This window comes from Marmota flaviventris, chromosome 18, assembly GCF_047511675.1.
Source record: "Marmota flaviventris isolate mMarFla1 chromosome 18, mMarFla1.hap1, whole genome shotgun sequence".
Taxonomy (NCBI): Eukaryota; Metazoa; Chordata; class Mammalia; order Rodentia; family Sciuridae; genus Marmota; species Marmota flaviventris.
In genome coordinates this window covers 11,343,737-11,354,308 of record NC_092515.1, presented here as the reverse complement: position 1 = coordinate 11,354,308, position 10,572 = coordinate 11,343,737, and the positions used below count along the sequence as shown (strand labels likewise).

The window sequence follows — 10,572 nt, the reverse complement described above, 5'->3', positions numbered from 1 at the left end:
GTGTATAGCTCAATGGTGGAGCACATACTCAGCATTCATGAGTACCAGAAAAAAAAAATCCAAAATTTCTTTGTTGTATATCCAAATTCCAATTTTGTTAGGTGTTCCTGTGTTTTTATTTGCTACATATGGTAATTCTGTTCCTGTCTCTCTCAGACTGGTATCCCTAGAGATACTACAGCTCTCAGGCAGTCCAGGTTCCCCACTCTGCCCAACTTAGTTCTTCAACAGTCACCCTGGGTTCCCCTGTTCCCCATAACCCAGCAACTAAACGGTTCTCACCAGGCAGTGCACTGGAGCTACAGGACATTACTCCAGCTCCATAAGGACTACTGGCTCTATTTGGTTGGGGCCTGACTTAACTCCATTTTTACTGCTATAACAAAATACCCAAGGCTGGGAAATTTATAAAGAAAACAGGTTTACTTAACTCACAATTTGGGATAATTTTTTAATTTACCACATCCACTTGCTTTAGACATGTAAATTTTTATAGAGACAAAGAGAAATCAATGGGGATATGATGGGGGAAAATGATCATGTACCCTCTTAAGTTTTTGGCATAGGTACAGTTCTCTACAGGGCTTTCCATGATACAGTGGTAAGTTTCAAGTGTTTTCACTTGGCCATTTATACCATAATCACCCTTAATTCACAGGTTCAGAAGCCATCGAGGTGAATTCTACCAAATGATGAAGTGCATCTATCCAAAATATATATTAAAAGGTGGAGGAAAATAAATTAAAAGGTGGAGGAAAATAACCACAGGGTGGATTCATGCACTCATGGACCTCATTGTGAGATGGACTTGGGCCAAACTTGGGTAAACAATCAACTCGAAGTCCTAGTACAAGGGTCTGCTTCCGAGAACCTCCCCTGGAAACAAGCCTCTTGGCTTATGTTCCCCACAAGGAGAACACTGAGAAGTTTCTGCGCTGTTTTCTCAGGCAGTACCATTCTGGGGAAGCTGACATAAGGGAGAGCAGGGGAGGGCGTTGGAGATTGTCTGCCTGAGCTGACCACTGCTAGCTGTCAAGTGCGATTCAAGAAGGGAGATGAATTTAGCCACTGGCTCCTGTCACTCATGAAAGGTTCCAGACAGCACGAACTTGCTGTGCTTCCAGGTTGTGTTTGTCCGGGAGTTCAACGGGTTCTCTGAAGTGTCAAGTGCTGGCATCCACAGGGAAGCCCCAGGGCTTAAGGAAGAGGTGCCCAGTGCAGCCTGAGGTCAGGGGCTGCTGCTGCTGTGCCCATGTGGGCTGGCGTGAGTTCACATAGTGTTGGTTGCTGCTGCAGAGAAACAAGAGAAACGAGTTTCAGACTGGGTGTGGTGGGGCACACCTGTAATCTCAGACTTGGGACATGAAGCAGGAAGATCACAAGATCAAGGCTAGTCTGGGAACTTGGTGAGACCTTGTTTCAAAATAAAAACTAAAATAGGCTGGGGATGTACCTCAGTAGTAGAGCGCCCCTGGTTTCAATCTCCCCCCAACCCCCAATAGAAACAAGTTTCCAAAGACCTCAGGCCCAGGTAAGGTCAAGAGGATCTGAAATGACAAGTAAATGACACATGACATGAACCCTAATTAAGCTCTTTCACACAGTTGCCTAAACCTGGTGATTAGGATTTAAATTCTAAACTACTGATACTATGTCATTGAAAGCTGGCTGTCTACTAAAAGTTTCTTCTGTCAATGTAGTTATAGCTTGCCAGGAAAATGACTGTTTCGTAAGTTTTCAAGTTTATTCTAATTTTTAAAATTATTTCTGTGTTCTTTTCTTTTCTTTCTTTTTTTTTTTTGCGGAACTGAGGATGGAACCCAGGATGCCAATGCTTTACCACTGAGCTACATCCCCAGCCCTTATTTTTTTTGAGACAGGATCTCACTAAATTGCTGAGGGTGGTCTTGAATTTATGATCCTCCTGTCTCCTGAGTTGCTGGGATTATGGCATGCACCATTGCACCCAGCTGCTTCTTTGGTTTTCAAGAAATCAAGTTCCTGTATTAACTTCTGAGTGAAACAATTGAAATTATTTCTCATTCCTTCTTGAACCTTGAGTAATAAAGAGGTACATAAAACAATAGTGTCTTCTACAATCAGTGGCACCTTAGATTTGTTGAAATATTTTACATACATTGATTGCTAAAACACACTTTCTGACTTGTTCATTTATTTTAATATGGATGGTTTTAAAAATTATATTATTTAAACCTAAAAGAATGATGTAGGAGTCTTATTTTGGGGGAGGTGGATACCAGAGATTGAACTCAGGGACACTTGGCCACTGAGCCACATCCCTAGCCCTATTTTGTATTTTATTTAGAGACAGGGTCTCGCTGAGTTGCATAGTTCCTCGCTAAGTTGCTGAGGCTGGCCTTGAACTTGAAATCCTCCTGCCTCAGCCTCCTGAACTGCTGGGATTACAGGTGTGTGCCACTGTGCCCAGCAAGAGTCTTATTTAAAAGGTGTAAATATTCAAAATATTGGACTTTTGTAGTTATTTAGTCACATTATTTAAAATTTATATGCCATCTTAAATATATATCAAGGCCTTTTGGTGGGGACATGAATGTAAGTTTACAAAGACCCCTGATAGAAGAAACCCAAACAATCGCCCATGGGATAAAGTTTCAACTTTAAACATCTGTTAGGACTGTGGAGTGTTGAAGCTAGATTAGTGTGATTCAGAGGACTAACTAGCAATCCTCCTGCCTTTGCCTCCTGAGTGCTGGGACTAATAGCAGGTGCCACCACCCTACTACAAATCTGTTATAACAGAACTTTCAGGTGATTCTGGTGCATGCTAAAGTGTGAGAACCACTGAACTGAAGTTTCTTGGCAGTGCCAGATTCTTCTATTTCACCCCATCCTGATGCAACATTCCTGGTTGGGAGGAAGAGTCAAAGAATTTGTGATCCTCCTGTTTCAGTTTCTTGGATAGCTGGGATTACAGGCATGTGCCATTGAGCCAGGCTTGATCCAAATAATTATATAGCAGCATGTTAATTATCTCCTTCAAGGGCAGTTGGGATTAATAATTAAGATGCACAGCCATTACTTCCTTGAATTTTTCTGGGTGACAATTGAGACAAATAAAAGTTTGATGTCCTCACAGTAAAATTCAAAGTTTTATTTTAGTATTTGGCCTTGGTATAAATTTTCACTATAAAACTCAGTAACTCAAGCCTTACTAGATCATATGGGCAGTGCTTTGTGCCACATGACTTGACTTCATCTGTAACTAACCACCTTTGCTTTCTTGCTTCGTTCCCCCTTGATGTCAATGAAATAACACAATTCTGTTTCCTTCTTCTTAGTCTCTGTGGCTGGTTCCCACTTCTTCATTTCCTACTTTGCCAAAAGTTTTGTGTCAGGAATAATTGTTGAATGTTGTCAAAATCCTAATTTTATTTATGGAATAATCATGATAATTTCCTTTAATCTATTTTGGTGAGTGACATACCTATATTTCCTGATGTTAAACCAACCTTGCATTCCTAGAAAAACTTCAATTTAAATTTAGTTTTTCTTTTCTTTTTTTTTTTTTTAAAGATTGCTTTTTAGAGCAATTTTGGGTCCACAACTTAACTGAGCAGAAGGTACTGGGGGGATGCCCATAAACACCCTTGCCTCTGACACACACAGCCACTCCAGTATCAACATCCTGCATTGGAGTGAGAAATTTGTTACAATCAATGAATCAGCACAGACACATCATTATTACCTAAAGTCCATAGTTTACAGAATGTACAGTCTATGGGTTTGGATAAATGCATAATGCCATGTATCCACTATTATGATATCATATAGAGTAGTGGCACTGCCCTAGCAATCTTCTATGTTCTGCCTATTCATACCTCCCTCTCCCTCTAATCTCTGGCCACTGTGGATATTTTTATTTCCACAGGTTTTCCTTTTCCAGAATGTCAAGTGGTTGGTATCACATAGTATGTAGCCTTTTCAGATAGGTTTCTTTCATCTAGTAATACACATTGGAGGTTCCTCAGTGTCTTTTTATGCTGTGATATCAGCTCATTTATTTTTAGTGCCGAATACTGTTCCATTGCATGGATTTACCACAGTTTATTTTTCCATTTCCCTACTTAAGGACATCTTGGTTACTTTCAAGTTTTGGCAATTCTGTGGTGGTGGACACCTGAAATCCCAGCAAACTGAGAGACTGAGGCAGGAAGATTGCAAATTCAAAGCCAATCTGGGGAACTTAGAAAGGCTATCTCAAAATAAATAAATAAATAAAAAAGGCCTTGGGATGTGACTCAGTGGTGGAGCACCCCTGAGTTCAACACACAGCACACACACACAAACATTAAAAAAAAAATCTCAAAGTTTTGGCAACTATGAATAAAAAATGCTATGAACATGCATATGTAGATTTGTGTGAACATGTTTTCAACTAATTTGGGTAAATGTCAGAGAGTGCAATTGCTGGATTGTATGGTAAGAGAATGCCTAGTTTGCAAGAAACTGCCAAACTGTTTTCCAAAGTGGCTATACCCATTTTGCAATGCTAGCAGCAATGAGACTTCCTGTTGCTCCACATCCTCACCAGCATTTGGTGTTGTTAGTTTTTTGGGTTTTATCTATTCTGATAGGTGTGATAATCTCATTTTACTTTTAAAATTCTCTATGACTCATGCATGATATTGAGCATCTTTTCAAGTGCTTATTTGCTAAATTTGTATCTTTTGTGAGGTGTCTCTAGATCTTTTGTCTATTTTTTTTAAGTCAGGTTTTAATCTCTTATTGTTGAGTTCTTGGTACATTTTGAATAATGGAACTTTGTTTGATATGTCATTTTTTTCCCAGCATGTGGCAAATCTTCTCAATCTCTTGACAGTGTCTTTAACCCAGAAACTTTAATTTTAATGAACTCCAGATTTTTAATAATTTCTTTTACAGATCTTGTCTTTGGTGTTGTATCTAAAAGTTAATGCCAGATCCAAGATCTTGCACTCAGATTTCTCTTCTGCAATATTCTAGTAGTTTTTATAATTTTGAATTTACATTTAGGTTTTGATCAATTTTGAGTCAATTTTTGTAACTGGGTATAAGATCTATATCTGGGTTCTTTTCTTTCTTACATGTGGATACCCAATTGTACCAGCATCATTTGTTGAAAGGACTACCTCTTCTTTATTGTACTGCCTTTGCCCCTTTGTCAAAGATCAGTTGACTATATGAGTCAATTTCTGAGGTCTCTTTTCTATTCCATGGATCTATTTGCCTGTTCCTTTTTTATCTTTTGGCAGTGTTGGGGACTGAACCCAGAGCATCATGCATGCTAAGCAAATGCTCTACTACTGAGCTATACCCCCATTTCCATTTGCCTATTCTTTTGCCAATACAACAACTGGACCTTGATTACTATAGTTTATAGAGTCTTGAAATAACTTAATGTTGGTCCTGTGATTTTTTTTCCTTCTTCTATATTGTGCTGACTATTCTGGGCTTTATGCTTCTCCATATAAATTTTAGAATCAGTTTGTCAATATCCACAAAATTGCTGGAATTTTGACTGAGATTTCATTGAATCTAGAATCAAGTTGGAAGAACTGGCATTCTGACTATACTGAGTTTTTCTATCTGTGAACATGGAATTTCTCTCCACTTATTTGTTCTTTTTTGATTCATTTTATTGGTCTTTCAGTTTCCCTCATAGATCTTGTACATATTTTGTCAGATTTATAACTAAGTATTTCATTTTGGAGAGACAATAATATTAAGATAGTATGTCTTTAATTTCAAATTCCACGTTAACCTTATATGATAAAACCCAGTTATAATCTTTTATTAGTTTTAGGAGCTTCGTGTGTTTTCCTTTTTTTTTGTGTGTGGGGGCATACTGGGGATTGAACTCAGAGGCACTCAGTCACTGAGCCACACCCCAGCCCTATTTTGTATTTTATTTAGAGACAGGGTCTCATTGAGTGGCTTATCACCTCGCTGTTCCTGATGCTGGCTTTGAACTCTTGATCCTCCTAGTGTGTCACCACACCCAGCCTCATCTGGTTTTATCTCCATTCCAGATAGAAAAAAGGAGACCATCAGACATGTCAGAAGAATAGGGTCATTATTGACAGATGCAACAGAGAAATCAGGCCCTGCTTAGAAAATGGAAGTGACATTTTGTATATTTAGAATGTAACAAAACGTGTTAATTATTACTTTTTAAAAATAAGGCAAGTAGTTATGTGGTGAATAACTACATATAATGTAGTCTCAGAAAGGTTCTTTGCCTTACCTGACCTATAATCTAGTACATCTGACTTCCTAATTCTGGCTGTGTTTCAATCCACATGTCTTTACAAGTGGAAAGCTATTTCTTAACCCAGGGCTCTCCAAACTTATCTGCTCAAGTCCCTTCAATATTATAGAAGAATGGGAGCCTACCTCAGCCACTTCATGACTTCATGTTACTTTGATTTCTTCTTTCTTTTTAAAAGTTATACTTCTGCCGCGCGACCAGCACGCTAGCTTCATACTAGAGGTTCCAAACATAGAAGTTAACTAGTGAGATCAAAATAAAGATACATAATCAATTTAACCTTTTTCTTGCCCAGGTAAGAGACGGCTTCTCCCGGCTCCTGCCTCCAGCCACCTGGCGGTATCGAGGTTTACACAAGAGACCAGCAGGAAAGAGGAAGACGCATGCCAGAGAGTGGGCTTTTATTGGGGAACAAAAAATTCAGGGGAAAATTCCATCCAATGAAGGTCGAGGGGGACAGCATTCCAAGGTCAGGGTCAATGATTGGTTTCCAGGTCAATGGTCAGTCACACCCCCACACGGACAAGCCCTCCCACCTGGAAAGGGTGGGGAAGGCTCTGACACAGCTGGTCTGAACGCCTGACACCCAGTCAGGGAGGTAGACCAATCACGTGCGAGAATGGCTTCCCATATATACTGATTTGCACTCTTTCCAGAAAACATCTTTGATTCAGAATACATATCTAAATAATACCAGATAAACTGCAAATCTTTTTCTGCATCTTAAACTTGATGCTACAGTAAGATGTAGCCAGGTGCACACGCCTATAATCCCAGTGGCTCTGGAGGCGGAAACAGGAGGATCCCAAGTTCAAAGTCAGCTTCATTAATGGCGAGGCACTATGCAATTCAGTGAGACCCTGTCTCTAAGTAAAAATACAAATTAGGGCTGGGGATGTGGCTCAGTGGCCGAATGAACTCTTACTTCCTATGTGTGAGCTTCCTTCTTTACTCTTTCTCCACCTTTGCACACTTCAGAGGGACTAGTTAGATTGGATCTTTTAAAAGGGCTAAGGTATAGCTCAGTTGGTAGAGTGCTTGCCTTGTATCTGCAAGGTCCTGGGTTCAATCCCCAGTAAAACACACACACACACACACACACACACACAAAGTAACTGGGCTGGGGTCATAGTTCAGTGGTAGAGCCCTTGCCTAGCATGTGTGAAGCACTGGGTTTGATTCTTGACATCACATATAAATAAGTAAAGGTCCATTAAAAACTAAAAAATTTTTTTTAAATTGTAATAACCCAATATATTTTACAGATAATGTAACCGCAGTTTATTGCCGCTCACAATCACAACACACAACCACAGTTTTCCACATAGTGGCCAATAGTCAGGTAATTAAATTCATACCAAATTAGATAACATTGAACAGTTTTTTTAAAAATCACAGCTGGCCAGTGATCCATTTTCATGGTCACCATGGTATGCAGACCAAGAAATGTCTACTTAAAAAAACATCTCACAGGGGCTGGGGTTGTGGCTCAGTGGTAGAGTGCTCGCCTAGCATGCATGAGGCACTGGGTTCGATCCTCAGCACCACATAAAAAATAAAGATATTGTGTCCACCTAAAACTAAAAACTAAATTAAAAAAAAAATCTCACAAATACTGAAGTCATCTTTGGTTACAGATATTAACAGAAAGAATCTTACAGATCTCTTCGAGTCTCTCGGTCCTAGAGACCGTCGCACAAACCCCCAGTCATTGCATTCTTTCACGACCCCGGTGTGACCTTCCACCAGCGGGACGTGATCTCTAACCCCGAAAGAAGCCAACTCACAAGGGCGGGAGCTCAGACACTAACCATTAACGTAATTCCACACAGGGTCCCGACAGCGAATTCACCAGCTCAGGCCATGACACAGCCATCTGTTCAACCGCCAGGCACTGCGCAGGTAATCTAAGGCCCCCAGGTAATCTCGAGGTCTCCCTCAGGCCATTCCCTTGGACTTCACTCAGCCCTAAGTCCTCGGACGCCCCCATTCCCATCTCTACCCGCTCTGGACTCCAGAATGCCTTCCTCAGCCTTTGCTGGGAACATTTGGCTTCTCTCAACCACATCAAAGACCACGGAGCCGTGAGGCTCGCCCGAACCCGGAACAACGCACCGGCACGGACTCGGGACAAGCGCTCTCACAAGCCAGCCGAATTGCATGCCGGGAGCATTCCTGCCGCCCGCGCTCCAACTTCCGGGGGCGCTCAGGCTGCGGACTACATTGCCCAGAAGTCTCCGGGGCATAGAGCTTTTGGGGGCGGGGTGAGTCTCCTTGCCGAGAACAAGTTTATGATCCAATTCCCAGCCTGCGAGGGTTTCCCGGTTCTAATTTCCCATAAGCCTTCATGTCCACACTAACCTCGGTCTCAGGGTCCCTTTCCAGTGTCCATAAGGTTCTCGGACTCTGCGTGCTGAGTCGGTCGCGTCCGAGGAAGTAAATCAGCGCCGGGTGACCGGGAGGGCTCAGCGAGCTGTAGCGGAGTCGGATCTGAACTGGCAGCGAGGGTGCGGGTGACACCCGGGAGTTGCTGGAAGTAAAAAGGCCGGGACAGCTTGTTGTGTCCAGAGCCTCAAGCCTGCGTGCACGCGAGCAGCTGAACTGGATGGTGTGTGACAGACGGCGTGACAGGGCTGAAAGGTGACTCCGTGATGGTGAGTGCGACGGGGTGTGATCTTATTCGAAGGTCTGGTTTACTTTGGCCACGTGCTCTAGGTTATCTTTAGGCTGTCTTTGAGCCTGTTACAGATAAATGACCACAAGAAAGTCTGAGTCCTTGAAAAGAGACTTAGTTCTGCAGGTGACCACATGACAGGCTCCTGGAAAGATATGATAGGGAAGTCCTGGAGGTAGGATCCTAATAGAGGTGCTCCAGGAGCTCTTTAGGTACCAGCTACATATATCAGAGCTGCTTGCAAGCAGACCTCTATCCTGAGAATTCCTATCAACTCAGAGATAAGACTCCAGTCTCCCTTTTAATTGTGTGGATGAAGGCAGATGTGGCTCTCGAAGTTGTTTTTCTTTTTTTTCTTTTTCAGTTTGTGCTTGGAGAAATGCTAGTGTCTTACTATGATTCCTGATTTTTGACCAGTGTTGCCAGGTTCCTAAAAAGTACTGGGGGAGGAAGAAAGAGAATTTTTTGCATATTTAGAAATCAAGATTCAGATGACTTTGCATTTTCTTTCTTTTTCATATTATTACTTTTGCTTGATTAAAAGAACATTTACTTTACTTAGCTGGAAATATCTTGACTAGTATTGTCAGTCTGAGTCTCCCTTCTGGACAGTTACCCACCATGTGCATACACACAGTCCCCTGATCTTTAGCCATCTGTTTTATTAGCCATCTGTTTAACTCTTTTAGTGAATTCTAACGTTATAGAAATATACCTCCTGGAGATTCATGTTAGAGCTTTATTTTAGAATATGAGTACCATTCAAATACTGGTACCGTGTACAAACTTAAAAAAAAAAATCTTTTCCACAGTTATGATTTAAGGTAAGGCAAGGTAGGAGGGTTTTAAAGGAAGGCAAGATTTCAGCCAATAAGTGACAATATTGTCTGTTTTTAGGAGTACAAACATGATTGAGCTTTGAGTACAGGGATTTACGGTTTGCACCAACAAGGGTAGGGACTTTCAAATAATCTGTAAGTAAAAATCTGTAATGTTGTCAAACATGAGTTGTTTCAGGTTCAGCTTTTGTGATTTGTGAGAGACAGTATTGTGTTGTGGTAAGAGTAAGGGTATGGATCCAGACTATCTGTAATCAGATCCCGGTTCTGCATGTTGTTAGCTGCATGGACTTCTGGACAATTGAGTCAGCTCTTATCTATTCACCTGTTTGGAGCATTTCTTGGAGCCCAGTTGATTATGACTGACACATCTACAAAATTCAGACAAAATAATATCTACTTTATGGGGTTGTAAGGATGTCAAATGAGTTAATATGTGTAAAGCTTTTTAGAACAGAGTCTGCCCCATGATATGAGTTTACTGAATATTGAAAATTATGACTCTAGATCATTCTCCATCAACTTGTTATAGATCAGGAACAACAGAAATAAGAAGCTGATCATGATGAGTGCTTGCAAGTTAAAAAAGTTGCCAGAAGCTCAAATGCTCTAAGACAGGAAATCTTAGACTGAGGGTTTCTTATTCCATTGATAAGGTTCCTGGTGACCATAAACCTTTCAAAATTAAGACCAAATTTTTTCTAAGTATTTGTAAATGTGTTTTTGTAAGTGGGAAAACATGTCTATAATTTCACGAGACTGTCAAATGT

General features: G+C 40.9%; 1 long non-coding RNA gene across 2 annotated transcripts; it reads right to left on the bottom strand.

The window, feature by feature from the left end:
* Nucleotides 1-404: 404 nt before the first annotated feature.
* LOC114101084 (uncharacterized) lies at nt 405-8,450 on the bottom strand. 2 transcript variants are annotated; one of them, XR_011705281.1, is made up of 3 exons: nt 8,101-8,450; nt 6,570-7,155; nt 405-1,290 (listed from the first exon to the last, which is right to left on the bottom strand). It is a non-coding gene; the product is annotated as an uncharacterized lncRNA (long non-coding RNA). The 2 variants fall into 2 exon arrangements; XR_011705280.1 differs by lacking the exon at nt 8,101-8,450 and having other exon boundaries at nt 6,570-8,093.
* Nucleotides 8,451-10,572: the final 2,122 nt, after the last annotated feature.